The 13,590-nt window shown below is 37.8% G+C and overlaps 1 non-coding gene across 1 annotated transcript; it reads right to left on the reverse strand.

Moving 5' to 3' along the window:
* Positions 1 to 5,525: 5,525 nt before the first annotated feature.
* TRNAR-UCU (transfer RNA arginine (anticodon UCU)) lies at positions 5,526 to 5,600 on the reverse strand. Its single transcript has one exon. It is a non-coding gene; the product is annotated as a tRNA-Arg (tRNA).
* Positions 5,601 to 13,590: the final 7,990 nt, after the last annotated feature.

Here is a 13,590-nt window from a genome sequence, read left to right on the forward strand (position 1 = left end):
GGATGCTTCTATTGTTGATGTTAGTGTTGCTCACGATACGAGACATTTTCCGTCTCGTCTCATAAAAGGAGATGGGACAGGACAAGTGAATGTTTTCGAAATGAGATGGGACAGGGCAAGTGAATGTTTTCGAAATGAGATGGGACAGAAGAAAAAGTTCGTCTCGTATCGTGGCAGGTTGGGTGATACTTAGATTGTGCTTGTTGGTAGTGGTGGTAGTGTGTGTGTGTGGGGGGGGGGGGTCCGCCTGCACCCCGACTTCAAATACTGCTTGTAGTCATTCATCTTCTTTGTAGCGATTAGCCAAAAGTGGGAAGAAATGTGATGTTAGAGAAGATACATACTAAATTAACCATGCGTTCTCATCGTTGCGGTTAAACAAATTGACGGAAAAGAGTAGAATTGAAAATACTTCCCGGCTGTTTTAATCGATTTTCTGTCATTTTTAATTATGATTAATGGCTTTTTTAGTCATTATCGAGTGTGACGCTATTGTTAATTAATCAAGCGCCACGTGTCGGGGTGGAGGAGATGAGTCATCGATGACTCATGCACACGTGTGAGTTTGGAATTAATGGTTTTCCATTAGTGCACAAAATATACTATTATGTATCCCGTTTTTACCCTAACCTAGCCCTATTGTTGTACTTTATATGTGCGTTACAGCCGGCTATGACTCATGGATGATTTATGCCGACGACGGAGATTGGAATTAATGGTTTTCCATTAATGTACAAAAGGCACTATTATGGAGTTAGTTTTTACCCTAACCTAACACTATTGTTGTACTTTATATATGTGTTTCAGCCGGATATGAGTCACGGATGATTTATACAGACGTGGAGCGTGGTTTTAAGGGTTTTCCATTAGAGCATAATAGATACTATTATCGTACCCGGTTCCGCCCTATTCTAACCCAAGGAACTCAGTTCCGGCCTATTCTAAGCCAGTTTATTTTTTTCTTATACGTGTTACGCCCGGATATAAGTCAAGTCTGATTCAGGCACTCGTGGGAACTTGAAGTTAATGCGTTTTCAGGACACGTTTTTCGCTATTCTAATCCAATTTTTGGCTATTTATGCGTGGTTTGCAGACGCCGTTGACGTCACGACCGGCCATTTTGGCGTCGGTGGTGAGTTATATTTGGTATAATTGAGGAGCTCGAAGGGTCCTGGGTAAAGGCTAGAAAATATTATCCAATGAGAGAAGGTTTTTAATAAATGAATCAACCAATCAGAGAAGAGCAATGAAAAATAATATTCATATATTATGGGCCTTTTGTCTAAGAATCTATAAATAACGAACGGAAGACGAAGCGGTCCAAGAGTGTTCTCAAGTATTTGGCTTGAAAGACGTGCTGATTTTTAGCGTGACTGAGTTGTTACAGTGCAACTAAAGGCTTTTTTAACTTGGTAAGTATCTTCTTTCGCGTACTATTCTTTATTTCAAGTTGTTTTTTAGCTGCCATGGAAACAAAGTTTAAGTGTTTTACATTATTTTTGAAAATATTATACAAAGAATACTAGAAAATAACACTAACAATATGTATTGTTATTGTTCCAGGTTTTGTCACTTTCTCTCTCTGAATTCTACGTACGTACGAAGAATGGCTTCCAGCTCCAGGTCCAACATCAGTGCGGTGAGTACTGCCGAATCCAATTTAACCTATTTTACCCATGGATTTTACACTTCTCCATTTGATTTTGATTTGATTTGATTTAGTTTATTTTACTTCGCGTCTTGTGCCTCTTGGCTAATTTGCGAAGATGGGGATGAGTGATGAAATGATGAAATTGATGAATGGACATTCACAAACAAGCAAGCCCGACCGGGATTCGAACCCGGGACCCTTGGCGTCGCAGCGCGATGTGCTTACACTTCTCCAGATGATATTATTAACGCATATTACAACTTTTGCGAGAGGGTTGTTATTTACTATGATTACCCACATTCTGATCCGACCTTGTTTTGTGAGACTGCTCACAACATATGGAATCAAATTGGCGCGGGCGAGCCTCTTTTTTCAGTGGCTGGTGAACGGAGCAGATATTTCAGGCGCTTTGCCATGCTAGGCCGGGAGGTTTCCATTGATATCCCAACGCAGGTAGTCGGGGACCCCCAATCTTTTGTCACTGCGATGTTTTTTTTAAAAAAATATTATACAAAAATATTAGAAAATAATTGTTATTGTTTCAGGTTCTTTCTGAGAAGCAGTTCTGAAGTACTCTGCAAAGAACTGAAGGGCCGATAATTATTCGTTTGGAAGAAACGAATAGTGAAAACTGACGATATTGAGCAGGTCCCCAGGGAGATGAGCGATTTGGTGCTTATATGTCCATGTTTCTTCGATTATATCGATAAGGATTGTGTTCTGGAGGCTTTGAAAAAGTATACTCCTTACACGTACATTACATGCTGGGGCTGTTATTCAAATGAAGGCAACCAACTAGCCCACGAATGCGTTATTAAAAATTTTTACGAGTGCGAGGATGTGCGCGGTAAAGATGAAGTTCAACTCTCCGATTGTTTTATAATTTGCCAAGAGGAATGCGGAGTGAATGAATGCCAGAATTGTGTAGAGTGGATGTGCGAAAGAATCCAATGTTATCTGCAGGATCCGGACAATACAAGTCATATTTTTGATTTTTATCTTGCTAACCATGAAGATGTAGGTGATGCTTTGAAGGCACAGGAGGAATCGACAGGATGCAGAGACTTTTACAGTGTGTTGTGTGAAATTTCAAATGATTTCGAACTAGTAAAAACTCTTATAGCCCCTATACGTGAAGCGGCGCTTGCCCAGGGTTAACAAACAATATTTGTAAATATCTAAAGTGAAAATGGCGCAATATATTATTGATGCGCAAGGTTTTATGTACAATAATAAATTTATATTGCGTGAGACGTGTGTTACTTCTACAAATTTGGATACTGTGTATTATGCTCTTGTAAGAGTGCCAGAATATTTCAAAGACAATAATGAATTCCAATGGGTGAAAGAAAATATTCATGCATTATCGTACGATACTCCTCTGGGATGTGAAGTGTACTATGTTCGGAGTGTAATTAGAAATTTGAACTGTCAAGGTTCAACTTTCTATTGCAAGGGAGGAGAAAAATCCAAACTTCTCAAAGATTTGTTCAATATTTATAATATTGTAGATTTGTAAAGTGCAAACTGTCCTTCGCTTAGAAATTTGTATATGTTTCAAGGAGGGTTGTGCAAGTATCATTCTGATACTTCGCCTCCATCAGAACAAGCACGGCCGTAGGCAGGAAAAAGTTTCGGGGGGGGGGTTCATTCATAATTGTTCCCATGGGCATCGCCAGAAATTTGAATAATAGAAATAATAACAATAATTGTACAATAATTATTAAAATTTCATAATAATAAAACAATTTTTTTCCATAATAATACTAATAATTATTATTATTATATTATTGTTATATCCTTGAGGGGGGCTTACTCAATCCAGCAGATGAGTGAATAACCAGCACAAGTTTCTTTTTGTTTTTTTACGTTTCATACAGTGTGTACTGAAATGCACAATTATTATACTTCGTCATTAAACTTTAGATACCTTCAAGAAAAAGCTTTAAAAGTTAGATGGAAATTTTAGTCATAAAGTTTTTGTTGTTTAACTTTAAAATTACATTTTTGGAATTTTGAAAAGTGTGGAAGCAGTTATTATTTTTAAAAACTTAGCCTGGTGCATGGATTGTAACCTCAATCGCGAACGTAGCGCTACGAAACTGGAGATCCTAGGTTTGAACTCCTATCAAGGGGGATTTTCAACTTTATCGGACAGGAAATTTAAAAGCTGGAAAGGGAATTTTGGGACAATCATAAGTGAATCTTCAGTCTATATTCCTTGTGGCGCAGGAGCAACACTGGAAAGATAACAGCAGAAGTGAAAATGGAGGGGTCGCGGGTTGGTTACGATTCTGAGAATAAATCCTGTTTCACTCAACTTTCAGAATTACAAATGTATGAAAATTCTAGCTCGATCGTTTCAACATTGTCTCCTTGTATTTTTGTGATGCTTCGAAAAAATAAATTGAAAATTTGTTACAGATTTTGGTTTCTGAACTTCCATTAATCCAACATGTCAGAAGTTTCGGGGGGGGTTTGAACCCTAGAAACCCTCCCCTCTAAATACGGCCATGAGAACAAGGCTGTGCATTCAGAAATGTACAAAGACTTGTATCTTGGTGCAATACTAAAATTATCAATATGTAATGTATTTTAGTGCAAATAATAAAAGATTTGTGAAAAATAATTGTTTTCTATGTTGTTATTTAGCCTTATAGGCTTTTTTTTCAAGAACTACTGACTTTCTTGAGTGTTTGATTTAATACCAGGGATTATTTGTGTCTGTTATACTGTATCATACGAGGCTTATTTTTACTACCGTCAGGACTAAATTCCACTTATTGAAACTTTATGCTTAGGCTCTATAACATGTTTATTTGTTAATCACACGAACCTTACAGAGAATTTTACTGGTCGTAAGTCCAGACTCCAGTGCCTTATTATACGGCAAGAACCTTTTACATCGAGAAATAATGTTGACTTGTACCTGTTTTTTTTTCAGTTTACATATTCATTTAGGATTCAAATGAAACAATTGCAGTATTTTTCAAAAGTTTATTTTTATTCAAGAATATATCAGATTTATGTACACGAAAAGTAGACTACCAAAAAGCGAAAGTCACATAGTCATTACGATTTAGCCGACGCTGGAATTCCTCCATGAGGGTTTCGTGGTAAGAGAGAAATTTTCGCCACTGTTCAAAATTTAGTGTGGCTTCTCCGGTGGCGTTGCTGACTTCCACTGATATGTTTCTTCCGCACCCATTGAAGACAATGTAAAGTTCTCCGCATATGCACAGGGATTTCGTCTGGTCCGGCACATTTGTATGTGTGGCGAGTGCTTCCATGTAACTTTTGTAGATTTTATCTGATCTGTAGACGCATTCCGGGTACTCTATTCTATCTAAGATAATGTAATTTTCCTCATGATTCAAAATCAATTTAGTGTCGGTGAAAGTACCTCGAATAACGACATCCATGTTGTTATCAATGTTGTAGCGACTTTCTGGTTCCATCTTGTGTTTTTTTATGTGTATCTCTAGTAGACTGCAATGCTTAGTGATTTTGTTGGGTGTATATATATATATATATATATATATATATATATATATATATACACATTATACATATATATATATATACACACACAATGTCTTCAAAATATGCGCAAAGTACTACAAAAGCAAGGGAAATCTTCACCAATACACGGTTCCTACAAAAGAAAAATAATCAGTTTGACTTTAATATAACCAATTTTTTTCTATTTCAAGTAACTACATGTACCAGAAGCACTTACACCTCAACACTAACTAGACTTCGACTTGTACTATATCAGGAGCTAAGAGAAATCTTTTGAAAATTACAAATGCAGAGTGTGCTATGTAAAGAGCCTTTTGCAAAAGACCGATGACAAAATTTTAAAAATTGCAACAGCCCAGACAGGGACTCGAACCCTGGACCGATAAGTTAGAAGCCTAATGGTATACCAACTAAGCTATCCGGGGGCACGGTCTACAAATGAAAAGTTGGTTATGTTAAGAAATATCCAAGTGATCAATAACATACAAGTTTTATGTGTATGAAAGGAAAATATAAGGTTGACATTAATAATCATTACTCCAAAAGCATAGAAGGCACGGTTCACAAAATCCCCTGAACAAGTGTGGGGCAAACGTTTCGCGGGGAGCAAAGAAAGACTGCCAAACCCACCAGTCGCTCGCCCGTGGGGTGAGCCTCCATTGTTAGTTCTCGCGGTCATTGCTAAAAGGTTTTTTCTTCTCTCATCTAAAGGGCATTACGCCCTGACTCTATTATGATTTTTGAATGGTGCTTAAATTTGTAGTGGTTAGCGTGTGTTGGCAATATTCTATTTTCGAAAGTTGCACGCGCCCACTGATGGTCGAGACTTCTGTGAAAAAAACATCTATAATTGTTTACCGAATATAGATAGTTTTACTGGAAAGAGACATGCCACATATCTCACATTCTATAAATAGGAAGTAATAAGTTATATATCCGGGAGGGCTACGAAGCCACTGCAAGACTGAATAGCAAAGTTATCGGGTAAAATGAAAGCTGGATTTTTTTATAAGGTACTTTATGATGCTTGGGGGTTGGGGGTATAAAGCTGCTCCCTCTTGTAATCTGATAACAAATTGTTACTTTGGAGTGTGGTGAGAAGAGCGTTCTATCCTAAGATGACATCTTTGCCAATGAGTATTGTAAGAAACAAATGGTTTCTACACACGAAATATTTATTTTCACAAACTAGTTTACTACAAAGTATGTAATACATAAAAGCTTTTTCAATTGTTACATATCAGAGAATACTATTCTACTACAAAGTAGCGTTATACTAACGCTTTTTTTATATCTCAAATATACATTTGTAAACATTACATTATTGTTTGAGAAAGAGCTCCTCTTTCTTGCTAGTTTTTGGATTGATTGTTGCAAATTGCCTCCCAGAACTTGTCCTCTAAAGAACAATCATGAATGTGAGCAGGGTGCAAATCTAATGCACAAGTAGAATCTGGTATATAGATAGGTTCCTGCCCCCAAAAGTGAAACTTTTTTTGACGGGACTTCATTATATTTAAACAAACAGTGGCGTACGGGATTACCGTACAACTCCCTTGTTCGTAATGTCTGTATGGGGGTGCCAGAAAAGTACACTTTAACATCATTGGTGACAAATTTATTTATGTGCCTTACACCTTTTTGCTCAGTCCTTGATTTTTTCCTTGCCACAGATCGTTGCATGTATATGCAAAGTTGACCTGAAGATCAGATAGCATTTTGGTACATAATTGCATAAGAAGAGTGATATCCAGATTGTCTATTTTGTTTCAAAGGCTCGTTTATTTCTCACAACTATTCTGTTGTGACTGGTTTGAAATGGGCTCCAGACACGTCCTTTGTATTTATTGATCAGCTGCTTCATTTTTCTTTCTTTATCCGCACTCGAAATTAAGGCATCTATGATTGCTTTCTTCTTTTTCTCCATGCTCGCTTTCCACACAAGTAGGGTGAGGATAGTAAAACACTATTGTCCGGGCCACAGCTTCTACGAGGCACTGCTCATTGATTAGGCTCTCACAGCATTCACACTGTGAAAAAAAGTCAAGAAAAACACATTTGTATTTTTTTTCTCACTCTACGGCCATTCTTTTTCAAATCTTTCGCAAAGAAAGATAGAAAGCATGACATACTTCTGTTCCTGCTACACATTGGCCAAGGAATAATTATTCTGGTTATACACTTACAGTTCAGTTTAAAAACCACTTGAGTTTTCACCAAAACTGTGTTCCGTGGCAATTCGAATCAATGTACAAATGGAAAAATTCACTTCTCCAGCTTGCCAAGAGAGGCCGTGCACATTTTGAGTTTCCCATAAATTTTCATTTTGTATTCTGATATCGAGATCTTCTCATGCGCACGGTGGTTTAAATACCCATGATTGCAAACAATTAGAATCTGGATCCACAACAGCTATTTCTTTTGGAATATATTTTCCATGATTATCTCGAAATCCTATAAAATCGATAACTGCTCCATATTGTGGTCCGACTTTGTGGCTGACACTCACTCAACAGAAGGGATATTTGCTATAATCAAAATATACGTCACGATAAGACCCCGTGAAATCAGTTTCAATGGATGGTGAAAGAATAAAGATATACAGAAAAAATATTGCTCGATACATAGGAAAAGTTGGTTATTTTAGATTTTCTTTGTTATTTAGAAGCAGGTTAAGTTTCCTAAACATATAAGGTAGAGTATTCTTGTATTTGCATGTAATTCAGCATTGAGGCTTGGTGGGTCCTAGAGCCACTTTATGCATGAGCTGAAAAATTGATGTCAGATAACCCACAACCTTCTGTCAGAGTACATATTTGTTACATGGTACATTTTTGTTTTCAGGAAGAAATAAAGCAGGAGTGCACCTTCTGCGAAATTGGAGGGTTTAGGGGGTGACAGAACTTTTGCAGCATATATATTTGAATCACCCCCCCCCCACATAGGAAGAAGAAGACAGTTACCTTCGCGGAGGCAGCACTCAACAATAACATTTATCAGTTTATATGAAAGACAATATAAGAGTGACTGAAAAAAACAATATAAAAATGCGCGTGTGTGAGTGTGTGTGAATAAGAGTGTATAAAATAAATGTGTAAGTATTTATTTTTATATTATAGACATCTTTTGAAAAATGACATTTATATTTTGAAAAACTAAATATTGCTGACCAAGGCAGTAATTTATTTTATTAAAAACATAAACTAAAACGTAACGTTTCAACCTTCTAGCAAGGTCTTCATCAGACTCTGTATCAAGTACAAAAGTAACAAGATACACAAGAAGGGCATTATATATACACAAACATTACTCCCTCCAGACTATTAGAAAGTTGTTAGGAACTTTCTAGCAGGTGGCTTTCACTTTCCAACTGTACTTTTACCTAAAAGGCTAAACATAATTACTTTCATATAGAATGTGAAGAGATATTCATATAGAATATATGACGCTCTTTTTCCTTCATTTTTCTCCCTTCTCCTCTCCTCTTTCTCTCTTGTCCTTTCCACTCTTTCTAACACCTTCTTCCATTCTTTGTTTAACTTCAGTCCCCTATTCCAGTTCATTATGTCTTCTTCACCTTTCTTCTCTATTTCCTTGGCTTCCTTCCATTTTCTCACTAGCATTCTCTTCTCCCTTCCTATCTGCTTAGCCTCATCCCACTCTATGTCATGTGTGTTTAAATTTTGCATTTCTCTCTCTCTTAAGTCGTACATCATCCCTATGTTGTTTCAACCTGTCTTTCAGCCTTTTTTCGTATCTCCTATTTACACACTCTGACATTCTTTACATTTCACTTCGTAGATAATAAGAAAGGTGAAGAAGACATAATGAACTGGAATGGGGGACTGAAGTTAAACAAAGAATGGAAGAAGGTGTTAGAAAGAGTGGAAAGGACAAGAGAGAAAGAGGAGAGGAGAAGGGAGAAAAATGAAGGAAAAAGAGCGTGAGATATTCTATATGAATATCTCTTCACATTCTATATGAAAGTGATTATGTTTAGCCTTTTAGGTGAAAGTACAGTTGGAAAGTGAAAGCGACCTGCTACAAAGTTCTTAACAACTTTCTAATAGTCTGGAGGGAGTAATGTTTGTGTATATATAATGCCCTTTTTGTGTATCTTGTTACTTTTGTACTTGATACAGAGTCTGATGAAGACCTTGCTAGAAGGTTGAAACGTTACGTTTTAGTTTATGTTTTTAATAAAATAAATTACTGCCTTGGTCAGCAATATTTAGTTTTTCATAATCATGGAAACAAGACTTAATGGTGTTATAATTTATATTTTGTTTACGTCCCGTACGGTAAGGAGATATAGTTCTACAATTTTCGGCGTTTCGTGTGAACTGCCTGGTGAGTTTTTGTTCCTTTTCCGAGACTACCTCGAAATTAGATTTACGTTTAATTTTTCGAGGGTTTTCACCCACTCTCTTTTCAATTTCTCATATAACAAGTTGCTTGAAATAGTCAAAATTAATTTGGAATTGCGTCCTGTAGTTCATGGTAATTCCGCGCACTTTAATGGCATGTTTCTCATCGTTTGCATCATATTTGCTTTCCATTTTATATGCATAATTCTTGGGGCCACCACCAAGAAAACATGAGATTTCATACGGGTCTTTAATCTCATCGGTCAGTTCACCGAGAAAGGAACCTGTAGGTAACAGCGTTTCACCCTGCTTCTCAACATAGAATACAGAGTCAGTGTCCACATAATGGATAGATTCTTTTACTTGATCCATGAATGAATATAAATGAATTCTTCCATAAGCAGTGATAAATGCTGAGACAAGGACATTGGAGAGCACTAGCGGCGAATTGGCTGTTTCCAGGTCGACAAAGTTTACTAGCAAGCATTTTTCAGAAATAGGGACTACATTTTTAATCTCAAATTGTGGATTGAATACAATATCATGGAATTTCTTTTCTGTATTGACAAAAACTGACTTAGTTTTTAAGACGGATTCTGCAAATTTACCAAAAATCGAGTTAAGGAGTATTTTGGATATGTAACGCAGCCCCGCAATGTATCCAATTTCTTCCTTGACAAGCTGAATACTCTCATGTTCGAAATAATCTCGAATATACTTGTCTTTGTCATGCTCTGTACTGCAAGTGGAAGGATATCCTGAGGACTGTTGTTTCAGTCTAGAGAAAGTATCTACGTATTCTCGGAACACATTATCTGATTCTTGTGCCCATACTTCGTAATTTTTTAGTATTTTGTACCCTTTCTCTACAGCCAACTTGAGTTCTTCTGATACCCAGGTGCCATGTAAGTATCTTTGTTTTTCGGTGTGTGGGCACTCTTCCTGATTCTCACTTTGTGCACATGCACGGCAGAGAGCAAACATTAACTTGCTATTGCACGCCATGCCAAGCACACATAAGTATAAATCTTTAGGCGGGAGAACATCGCACTTTACTACCCCGAATATGTTCTCCAGTGGGGGAAACTCGGAAGTGTAAATCACAGGTTTGCCCGTAGGCATCTTTCACTATTTCATCATGGCCGGGTACAGGGAAACAACATCTAAAATTTTATAGATGAATTCTCGCCATCTTGGCGTTCGTATAGAGCCCTGAAAAGTTCTGTACGACCGCCATTGAAAGCTTGTTTGGGGATAAGCGGGGAGTCAACTGAGTAGCAGTTCTCACCAATAAATCTGTGTAGTTCCGGATTGGTTTTGATTTCGTTATGGAACACACATTCCCATTTTTCAATTACCGTGTACCCCATTTGCTCCAGCAACGCTTTTCTTGTTACTGTGCGTTCGTACCTCTGATTTAATGTTTCTCCTGTTTCATTAAGGAATTGATTTCTATTTTCAGAGGAACATAACCTGCACGCGTGAAATTAACAGCCAAGAAAACTGTACACAGTTTTAGTCTCTTCATGGAGCCCGTCCAGCTTATAACGGCCTACTTTCGCTTCCAGGAGATTGCCAGCATGCCTCAATGTGATATTGTTGGTATATTCTAACCATTTCAAAAATTTCAACGAAATTAATGAATAAGTATCCTGGTCCCGGAATCCCATCGGTGGTATCTTGATAAGCGTGTTTTCTTTTAGAAATTTAGCACTGAATATCAATGAGGCTAAAGATGCAAGTGTGGCACATCTCAGAAAGCACTGAATTCCCGACAATAGTTCAATTAAATTTGAAAATTTAATACACGTAGCTGCAAGGATTTCAACATCGCTAATACAATACTGTCGCAACTCTTGTTGGAAATCAAATATTTTCCCATCGATTGATCAAGTGACGGATTGAACCGATATTGCAAATCCGTTTTATGCACTACGGCTAATCGAAACATAAATATATGAGGGCGTGGTAGAAAATGTGGTATTTTCATGAAGGTCCGATCGAATGACAAATTGAACCGATGTTTCAAATTTGTGTTATGCACAGAGACTAATCGGAACAGAAATATAGGTTGGCATTGTAAAAATGTGGTATTTTTTGAGGGGCCGACCGAATAACGGATTGAACCGTTGTTTCAAATCCGTTTTACACACTGAGGCTAAATGTAACAGAAATATACGAGGACATGGTAGAAAATATGGTACCTTCTAGAGTTATTTTGACCGTAGACCCCTTCCATATACTCTATGGAAAGGCTTTGATGTGCAGATTCCGAATCTACAATTGCCTTCACTCTAGTTCAATTAGGACCGGCTGGACAGCCCTTTAAAAGTTTCCGGACAGGTTTTTCAACTTTTCAAATTTACCTACAACTAGCTGACAATAAACATCACCCACGATTACTATGTAATATTATACAATTAATTGTCATCTCAGCTCGTCATGACAATGAGGGCCGCCATCTTGGCCGCCATGTTGGTTTTTGTTATTTTTACCGTAGACCACCGTCCATATACTCTATGGAAAGGTCTTGACGTACGGATTCCGAATCTACAATTGCCTTTCACTCTAGTTCAATTAGGGCCGGCTGGGCACCCCTTTAAAGTTTTCCGGACAGGTTTTTCAACTTTTCAAATTTACCTACAACAACGAGCTGACAATAAACATCACCCACGATTACTATGTAATATTATACAATTAATTGTCATCTCAGCTCGTTATGACAATGGGGGCCGCCATCTTGGCCGCCATGTTGGTTTTTGTTATTTTTACCGTAGACCACCGTCCATATACTCTATGGAAAGGTCTTGACGTACGGATTCCGAATCTACAATTGCCTTTCACTCTAGTTCAATTAGGGCCGGCTGGACACCCCTTTAAAATTTTCCGGACAGTTTTTTCAACTTTTCAAATTTACCTATCTTATGCCTCTCAAAACACTACTTCGATAAAAGTTGGAAAAAACCGCCTACGCGCCTAAAACATTCGCTTTCTCTTATCGCCTCGAACGCGTTTTGAGAGGCATAAGATAGAAGCTATTAGCGCTGTTGGGTGTCACCATCGGGTATCGAAGAAGGGACCACCTTGATCATAGCGTGACGAAAGTAACATTACCTATACTTATGTTCTTCGCCACTATTGGCCTCCCCGATTGCGTAGTGGCAACAGCTTCGTCGTCTTGTAATAAAAGGGTCCCGGTTTCGATAACCGGTGGAAGCACATACTGGTTCGGATCCCACTTTAAACTGTAAGTCCAGTCCCAATTAGCGCCTCCCCGATGGCGCAGTGGCAGCGTCGTCGCCTTGTAATAAAGGGGTCCCGGGTTCGATACCCGGTGGAGGCACAAGTGGTTCGGATCCCACTTTAAACTGTAGGTCCAGTCCCAATTAGCCTTGCTCTGCATAAAGTGGACTTAAAACACCAAATCAACCAACCAACAGTCCCAATTAGCCTTACTGTGCATAAAGTGTACTTAAAACACCAAGTCAATCAATCTTTACCACTATTCCTTTACCTTCGCGATAATATAAAAGTGGTAAAACAAAGATCACATGACATCACAAACTATACCTTATCTAAAAAATTCATATGCGTCCTTTTGCAATTTCTTTCCCAGTATGGCGTGCCAATACTCCATTTGTTATTTTGACCGTAGACCACCGTCCATATACTCTATGGAAAGGTCTTGACGTACAGATTCCGAAATTTACAATTGCCTTTCACTCTAGTTCAATTAGGGCCGGCTGGACAGCCCTTTAAAATTTTCCGGACAGGTTTTTCAACTTTTCAAATTTACCTACAACAACGAGCTGACAATAAACATCACCCACGATTGCTATGTAATATTATACAATTAATTGTCATCTCAGCTCGTTATGACAATGGGGGCCGCCATCCTGGCCGCCATGTTGGTTTTTGTTATTTTTACCGTAGTAAAGTGGAGTATTGGCACGCCATACTGGGAAAGAAATTGCAAAAGGACGCATATGAATTTTTTAGATAAGGTATAGTTTGTGATGTCATGTGATCTATGTTTTACCACTTTTATAT

The sequence above is a fragment of the Lepisma saccharinum genome, chromosome 13 (genome assembly GCF_977018435.1).
Source record: "Lepisma saccharinum chromosome 13, izLepSacc3.1, whole genome shotgun sequence".
Lineage (NCBI taxonomy): Eukaryota > Metazoa > Arthropoda > Insecta > Zygentoma > Lepismatidae > Lepisma > Lepisma saccharinum.